This window comes from Psammomys obesus, unplaced genomic scaffold (assembly GCF_907164565.1).
Source record: "Psammomys obesus unplaced genomic scaffold, mPsaObe1.curated_primary_1811, whole genome shotgun sequence".
NCBI lineage: Eukaryota > Metazoa > Chordata > Mammalia > Rodentia > Muridae > Psammomys > Psammomys obesus.
The window spans coordinates 13,009,012-13,018,129 of NW_026596057.1; the positions used below are offsets into that span (position 1 = coordinate 13,009,012).

At 42.2% G+C, this 9,118-nt stretch overlaps 1 protein-coding gene across 1 annotated transcript in view; it reads left to right on the top strand.

The window, feature by feature from the left end:
- Positions 1 to 8,575: 8,575 nt before the first annotated feature.
- Positions 8,576 to 9,118, top strand: part of Ralgps2 (Ral GEF with PH domain and SH3 binding motif 2) — a 126,114-nt gene continuing 125,571 nt past the window's right edge. Inside the window, exon 1 of the mRNA XM_055624376.1 lies at positions 8,576 to 8,981. The gene's annotated coding sequence lies outside the window, so the exon portion shown is untranslated. The remainder of the gene's footprint in view (positions 8,982 to 9,118) is intronic.

A 9,118-nucleotide genomic window follows, 5' to 3' on the forward strand; every position in this document is an offset into this window, starting at 1 on the left:
CTCTGTCCTTGTTTCTCTCCTATCCAGTGTTAGGGGGAGCTACAGGATGGGAAAAAGAACCCGTAAGATAGCAAAGACCAGCTACAGCACACAGGTAACAGTGCCTGGCATTTTAAAATACTGCTCAGAGTTAACGTGGCTTCTGGGAAATTAACCGATCATAAGAATAAAGAATATGGAGAATAGGGAGAATGTTATCTTAATTTTAAAATAAAAACTGGCTGGGGCATGAAGGTTGTTTACTGTGGTTTAGGGGAGAAAGATGACTAACTCTGAGCTCACCAAAAATATTATTTCTACTGGGGTAAACAATGGGATAATTAATAAATAAAAGATCAGTTCTTAATAAGGAGGCTCATAAACGGCATATCCCTCTAGTTGATAGTCTAGTTGGGAAAGGAATAGAAACCGAGTCACCCCAGCTTAAGGTACAGTCGCCAGGAATAAAGACAAGGCAGGCCCTTCGGCCCAGGGACCACCCCTCGGGCAGCCTATGTCCCTTTTGTCCCTGGAGAAGAGCTTCCTTCCCCTGCTAATTGATCTCATTTTCTCCATGCATTGAAGGTCTGCCTCCCAGCTTTGGTAGACTGTTTCTTGTGATTCTCCTGTTCCTCATTCCTACGGAAAGTGAAAAGTTTCACAGTATAGCCTGGGGCATCTCTGCTGGGAGCAGGGGAGGGGTGTTTACTAGAGTTGCTTGGAGTTACTCCAGTTACTTGGGAGCCATCCTGTTAGCCAAGATTGTAGTGGTGGCTGACGTAGGATTAAGCCTGCTCTAGGGCTGTGGACGTAGGTCACAGTGCTTGCTTAGGATTTCTGTGGCCCTGGGATCTGTCCTCAGCATTGGAAAACACACACACACACACACACACGCACACACGCACACGTAAATAATAAAGATATAAAAAACTGAAAAGGAGGATAGTGTATCTTTATAGATGCCAAATTCAGCCACTCGTGTTGGTGCATCCCAGCACTCAGGAGGTAGAGGCAGGTGTGTGTGCTACTGAGGTCAGCCTAGTTTCTGTGGCATGTTCCAGATCGGCCAGAAGTAGAGGGATCCTGTCTGCCAAATCCAGGAAGAAAAGGTTTGTTTGTGTATAATATCTGCAAGCATAAATGACACTGAGTTCAGTCTAAAAAATTCATCATCAGCCGGGTGGTTGGCCAATGAATTCTTACGCCGGGCTTACGCCAGCTGCCGGTGCACTGGTGTCCTTGTTCTGTCTTCTTTTGCTCTCCTCATCCACAGCGCTCACCTCCAGACAAAGGTAACCTTTGAGGTCACGACTCAGTTGCTCTGAATTCTTACAGGTATCCACTTATCACAGAAGAACCCTTCAAAAGTACAGTTCAAGGGCACATGCTGTAAAAGCTTCGAAGTCTAGAAACCACAGAGGGGTGACTTGTATGAAGCACAAGCTGATATGCAAGCTGCATATTGATTGCCTAGGAATACATTTTAAAAATAAAGTAGGACATCTAGCAAACTAGTCACACAATTTACACAGCTTTGCCCCAAGAGTTTTTCTGGGCCAGTTTTTCAGTGGTCATGGAAGTGAATGATCATGGGGCTGGCTGGAAAGATGGCTCGGCCTTGCAGACAACCAGAGTCCATTCCCAGAATTCATGCCAGGCATCTCACAGCTGCCTGTAAATCTAGTTCCAGGAGATGTGATGCTCTCTGGCCTCTTGAGACTCCTGCATGTAGGCAGTGCACATAAAACTCACCCTGCATATACATGTAAAAAAAAGCCTGAAGCACCAACCAAGGACCATTGATGGACTGGGCCTAGATCCCTAACAGATGTAGCTGATGGGCAGCTTAGTCTTCATGTAGGTTCCCTAGTAAGGGGAGAAGGATTTCTGTCTTTGACATGGACTCTTGTTGCCTGTTTTTTTTTTTGTTTTGTTTTTTTGTTTTTTTTTTTCACTTCCTCCTGGTGGGGCTGCCTTCTCCATCCTCATGTGCTGAGGAGGGTTGGTGGTTGCAGAGATCCTCTTTTCTGAGCAGTAGAGGAGGGGAGAGTAGGGAGAAGAGGGAGGGAAGGTAGGACTGGGAGGAGATCAGGGAGGGGGCTACAACTGGGATGTAAAGTAAATAAACAAACAGAAAAAAAGAAAAAAAGGAAGGAGAATGCACTTGCTCACTGTTGATTCCCAAGATTCAACCAGTAACTGACTATAACCTGGATGGCTTCTGTTTGCACTGGCTGTGACCTTTCCTCCCTTTCCCTTACCTTTTTTTTTTTTTTTCTTCACGACTTAGTTTTGGTTTTGTTCTCAGTGGTGTTCAGTTACACATGGCAAGAGAAAGCATTTGATGAATTATTTTGCAAATCAGGGGATTCAATACTTCAAGGCTATGGTGGAAAGGTTGGCTTGCCTGTTTCAGGCTGTTAGTTGCTAGATTCTTTGAAGGCAGTGGTTCTCAACCTTCCCAATTCTGTGACTTTTTAATATGATCTTGGGATCTGACTGTTCCCCAATGTTGGGGTTACAGGAAGTTCAGTCATGTGGATGCTGTAGGGTCAAAGTCAGGCCTATGTGCTTATAGAAAAATGGTTCTTAGCCACTTAGCCATCTCCTCATCCTACATTTTAAATATTCATTTATTCAGAAGGATTTTGAAAAGCAGTTCAACTCTTTGGAATTCTTAAGCTTTCATAATGTAAGTAAATTATAGAAATTCCTTTTAAAATTAAACATATGTTGGTTATCTCTGGATGAACTAGATGGTTCATGGTTAGCATCCAGTACATTATATTCAGTATTCTATAAGCCTCATCAGCATATGTGACATTGTGCTATGATTGACAAGAACACATGTGAAGCAGATTTACTGGGAACGATATACTTCGGAGAGATGAATCAGAATGCCTAGGTTTGATGCCACCTTTGATATTTCCCAGTGGCATGACCCTGAGCAAGTCATTCAACACTTTTAAGCTTTATTATGAAAATTTATTTTTAAAAACATTTATTTATGTGTATGAATGCTATAGCTGCATGTACACCTACAAGCCAGAAGATGCATCAGATCTCATTACAGATGGTTGTGGGCCACTATATGGTGGCTTGGAATTGAACTCAGGACCTATGGAAGAGCAGCCAAATGCTCTTAACCACTGAGCCATCCTTCTAGCCCCTGTAAATGTACTTTTAAAAGACTGACTTTTCAGGGTTGTCATGACAATTAAAAAAGGTGACATTAAGTAAGGCATTGGCTATAATGCCTATCTCTTGTAAGTATTCAATAAAAACCATGAATTCAAAGATGCTGTACAAGAATTTATAGTCTATTGAGGGACTTAAGAAATGTATGTCTTTGGCCAGATGTAGTGCCAAGTAGCTATAATCCCACCAGAGACACAGAGGCAGGAAGATTCTTGAAAGTTCAAGGTCAGCCCGGTCTATGTAGCAAGTGCCTGGATAGCCAATGCTACACAGGAAGACCTCCATTTTCAGAAAGACAAAAAGTAAAGAAACACACACATTGATCACAGAGCAAACCATTATGTAATGAACTGCCAAAGCTAGATGATACTAATTTATAACCTCCACACATGTTTGGGGAAGGCAGCGATCATGGAAGCAGAGGCAGGTCTTTAGTTGGATCCTAAGAATTAAAGGAAGTGGAGGGCTCGGGAGAGGAAGATGTGCTGTGGAAGGAATCAGCATCTTTTGGAAGGAGAAATTAAAATGTGCATATTTAAATCAGCCAAAGAATCCTGACTAGTGAGTAAAATGGTAAACTGGGTAGAGTAGACTGAGGTGATGGCAGCTCTAAGGTGCCACTTTAGTAAGCCACAGGGACAAGGGCATGTGTGAGGGTGTGTGTGTGTGGATTGGGTGGTGAAGGGGTCAGTATTCAAGATACAGTGAAAATGTTGCAGAACGAGCTAATTGTTTAAGATGAGACATGGCCCATTTTTAAAGGTGACTGCCACCAAGTTTGGTTCCTGGGACTCACATGACAGAAGGAATGAAATGACTCTAGAAGCTATCCTCTGCCTTCACACAAGTGCCATAACACATAGGTGCACATACAGACACACATACACAATAAATGAATGCAGTTATTTTTTTTTTAAAAGATGATGATGCAGGAAAAAAAAAATGTGTGACAGTTATCTAAAGCAAAGAGATTAATCCAAAATGCCACCTTTCCCCCAGGTGCTGGGATTCCAGGTATGGCCCACACCTGGCTCAAAGGGTAATTTTGCTGTTGTTTTAAGAAAAACTTTCCAGGGTGTGTGGTAAGGCCTATGATCCCAGCACTTGGGAAGTGGAAGCAGGAGGGTCAGGAATTCAAGGTCATTCTCGGCAGTATGAGTTTGAAGCCAGTCTGGACTACATGAGACTCTGCCACAAACAAACAAATAAACAAAAAACCATAAACCCAGAAGAAAAGAAAATAAGACCTTTTATTGGATGTAATTCTGAATTTATAAAAAGATCGCAAATGCTCACTCTTTCCTCAGTCACCTGCTGTTAACATTTTATCATGGCATATATATTTACATAAATAATAAATGTAAACACACTTTTTAATATATACAACTTGGCCCTTTAGTTTTAGATACTTCAGTGAATATTTCTTAAGAATGTAACCACAGTCATTATTAATGTCAGTGACTTAATATTAATGAAATACTTTAATCAATCTATTAGTTAACCCGTTAACCCACTAATGCCCTTCATTTTTTCTTCCTTTCGAAAAAGACCCAGTCCAGTATTTCATATACTTAGTGTCATGCCATTTCCACTCTAATACTTTCACAGCTTTTGTCTTTTATAACATTAGCATACCTTAACGACTATTCACCCTACTTTATAAATGGAGACTGAGCTGTTGTTTACCCATTTACATGTTACATGTCCAGAGAATCATATCTGAAGGCAAATACTATCTGTCTGTCCCTCATCTGTGATAAACTGACTTTGCCCGTGTAGCTGGTAAGGTGGATTAACTCACTAGGACCATGCATGCGTCTGGGCCCTCATCTACACTTCCTAAATAGGGATATACTGATGTTTTCCCAATCTTTACCACTTACTGCAGGTTTTTCCATTCTACAGTCTTAGTAGGTTGCTGTTTTTTCTTTTAAAATTGGCGGTGGGGGACAAAGCAGGGATCTCATGCATGCCGAGTGTACTCTAACCCTGACCTATGCCATTAGCCAATCATTGTTAGTATGGCTTTATGAATTCCTCTAAAAATTTTGAACATATTTGATATTTTAAAAGGAAATGGATGTGATAGTGGACAAAGAGCCTTTTTTCCCATTAAATCTGAAAAGTTATGCTTAGATTTCTCATAAGGAAACTTGAACATAATTCACTTATGTAGAAAAGCTATCAGGTAAATGCAATTATCTGAACTTAGAGGAAGACATGAAAACAGACAAAAGGACTTTCAGTTAAATAAGAGGCCTCAAAGTTAGAGCTTTTAGCATTTGTGTTTTGTTTAAAATAGGGTTTATTTGGTTTCCCAGGCTACTCTAACATGCTAGAAGGCAATTCAGGGGTAGGTGTGTTCATGACTGTAGCAAGGCAGTGCTATAGTAGCACAGACAGGACAGCAGGAAACTCAGTTCTCAGGGCCAGATCTGTGAGATCCAGGAACACAGTAGCAGAGACTGTCTATTGAGTGGTTATGAGCATAAGTATGTATGTCCTCCCCCGGAGGACATCTTGTATCACAGCCTCATGTTACTGCTGGTAACATGAAAAAGTTCAGCTACATTCTTCCGTTTTCTTGTGGTACAGAGGATTAAGCCTTGAACACACTAGGCAGCAGTATACTTTCTTTTTTTATTTTCTCGTATTAACTACAGTTTATTCACTTTGTATCCCAGCTGTAGTCCCCTCCTTCAATCCCTCCCAATCTCATCCTCCCTCCCTCATCTCTGGCACTATACTTCTGAGCTACAAGCTCTACTGTATTTTATTAGCTTAAAGCAAAATGGTAGTGAAACTTCAAAGAAAAAAAATCAACGAAAATGGTTTAAACTGTTTCTAGAACTTCAAGATGGAAATATAATTTATCTAGAATAACTGATTATAACCAACCCCTCAACGACTCCTTTAATAACTATGTCAGACAAATGAGGAATTGCTGGAACTGTCTTTAATACTGAAAACATTTTAAACATACAAAAATTTATTTACACATAAACTTGGCCCCACCCCCACAGGAATTCCAGGGAAAAAGGAATCATCTTGAAGTGAATACACCCCTGCTGATTCATGCCGGGCGCAGAACTGCTCCTGTGAGGAACAGCGTGGTTGTAAATGACTTGATAAGGCGTTCGGATCCGAATGCTCTGGATCATTTTTGTCCTGAGTATCCGGAAACAACGGCACATCTCTCTCCACTGTGAGTCTAGCGGGCTCTCCTCAAACTGTGCATCTCTTTTCTGTGCAACATCTGGCCTTTGAAGTCCTTTCTCACTTCTGTACCCTCGCAGGGAATTCTGGATATCCTGCTTTGCCTACATTTTAGATCAGAACACTGGAAACATAGCTGACAGGTTTCTTTAAGGTACCCATCTGGTTTGGTTTTGACAATGAGATGAATTGTTGATCTGCTTTGTGCTGCAGTGGTGTCTTGCCTTGGAAGAGCTCATTCTCTATCTAAATGGGTCCCTTGGCTTACCCTTTGGAAGTAATGGTAATAAAATTGTTACACAATGGTGACTCCCCCGAAATGACTTTTAAGCATATTGAATTCTTATCGATTTCTATTTTATATAATAGCATTTGTTGTATCCATTAGCATTTTTTTTGTTGTTGTTTTTGTTCTAAGACTGCATATTTCCTCTCTTTTGGCAAAAGCAAATGGATCTCATAAAGCAACTTACAGAACTATAAAAAAATAGTGCTCTGGTAAAGAAAATTTGTTGCAAGTAGTCATTGCTTCATTTGCATATAAATGCATGGGGACCAGACTTTGAGAAATAACTCACAGTTTATAAACATCGACAAGAACTCAGAGGATAAGCTTTTTTCTATCTCTTTGGCTCCTGGAAGCTAGGCCCTTACTCTAGGGCCTAGACTAGAACACAGTCCTCCCACTCTAGCCCCCTGAGACCTGGGAACACAGACCCCACACCACACCCAGCTTTCTTTCTCTTGTTTCCTGTGTGCTTAGGTGGACACCGAGGGCAGCTTCCATCTTCTACCTGGTTGAGGCAGGGTCTCTCTTGTCTCAGCTCACAAGTTGCACAGTTGTACATTTCAGGGCATCTGGCCCAAGAGCTTCCAGCCAAAAGATTGCTGTTTTCAACTCCCATTTTTCTGCACATCTGGCTTTTTACTTCCATCCATGGATTGAACTCGAACTCACATCCTCAGGCTGGAGGGTTAGTGACTTTGCCTCTTAAGTCATCTTCCTGGCTTCTCCCGCCTTGTTTTTTTTTTTTTTTTTTTAATATATATAGATTCATACACAAATTCTCAACTTTATCAAGTTCAGAAAATGTTGAACTCTTAAGGTTAACAAAACTATGATTTTGCTGTCAACACAAGCAACACATTTGGAGTGATTATTCTAAATTCTGATGTTCTGTAGGCACAGGACTCTACTGTCCACATCAATGAACTCCTGGGCCTTTTCTCTTCAAAGTCTGAGCTAAAACGTCATTGCTTTTACAGCAAACTGTGAAAATTATTGGCAGATGGAGGGACACAGGCTCATTTGTTCTTATGAAGCCCTAATTCAAATTTAAAGTAACTGCAAGACATTTATACCAAATAAAATTCCCCGATGTTTCTTATTTTTCCTATTTTAAAAGCTGTTAATAACTTGGGATAATGGTATGTTATAACTAAAGCTTTATGTATTATGGTTGGCACGTACCCAGCCACCTTTCCCTTAATCTCTAACTTGGAAAAAAAAAAAATTAAACATTTGCTCAACGACTGAAAGGCTATTTCCCCCTCCAACTGTTAAGTTTGCCTGTTGTTTCTTTGGGACTTGAGGCATCTAGGAAAACTCCTAACGCAGTTGAACCTTTTTGCCAAAATCTCTACCCTCTTTCTTTAGTCTATTCTCAGTTGAAATTTTCTGGTTTGTTTTTTTTTTTTTTTTTTTTTTTTTTTTTTTTTTTTTTTTTTTTTTTTGGTCTGTTTGTTTTTCTTCCTTCTTCTTTTTGGCTTCTGTATTTCTATCAGTGACTCCATCACTATTGGAGAGACTTTCAAAGTAAAATGGAGTGACATCCAGCACTGGGCTTTCTTGCTTCGTTTCTAACTCACACCTACTTTTGCTTGGGGGTGATTTAACCAAGGCGATGACAGAGCATTCTACCTTCTCCAACGAGTTAAGACTGACAGACAAAAGGCAGTCAAAGGGGACAGTGGTTAGCTTTTTTCTTCTGCATAGAAGAGCAATCTGTTCTGTTTCAGTTATTATAAGAAGGAATTTTGGTCCCTTCACGCTAGGTGCTGCTAATAAGATTGTCTCCCCTCCCCATTCTATTGCACATTGTCTAGACAAGGTCTGCATCTGTTCCCAATGACCTAAAGATACACCGACGTGGCTCACTGAAAACCTTCCACTAAGTCACACTGCATCAAATGCTGCTAATTTTAAGTAGGCCACCTAGATGCACCCCGCGAAACAACACCCTTCCACTTGCAGGGAAAAAAAAAAATTCCACCTTTCGGAATCACGTTCCACCTGGAAGGCATCAGCCTGGGGCTGGGGAACGTCAGATCTCTGTTATTTGCTCCTCTAAACCGAGGGCCGTCACCCCGCTCCACACCTCCAGAGGCCTACCCAGCACTTCCGGCACGTTAATGGGCGAGCGCACCGACTCCATCCTTTGCGATCCCAGGGCTGTGCGTGGGGAGACTCTCCTCTTTCGCGGCCCCTTCCCTCGTTCCGCCACGACTCCCGGGGACGCACACCGCGCGGGCCGGGTATCTGATCCGAGCGCCAAGCCCCGCCACACTTTTGTTCTCTGCCCTGCAAGGTGAGCGGCGGCCGCAGGCACCCACGAGCCCCCGCGCGCGAGCGGCCGCGGAGCCCCCACCTGTCCGTCCTGGGGCGCGCGCCGCGGCCGCCGGTAGGGGCGGCGGTTGGGCCGGGCGTCTGCAGCCCGGCGTCCGC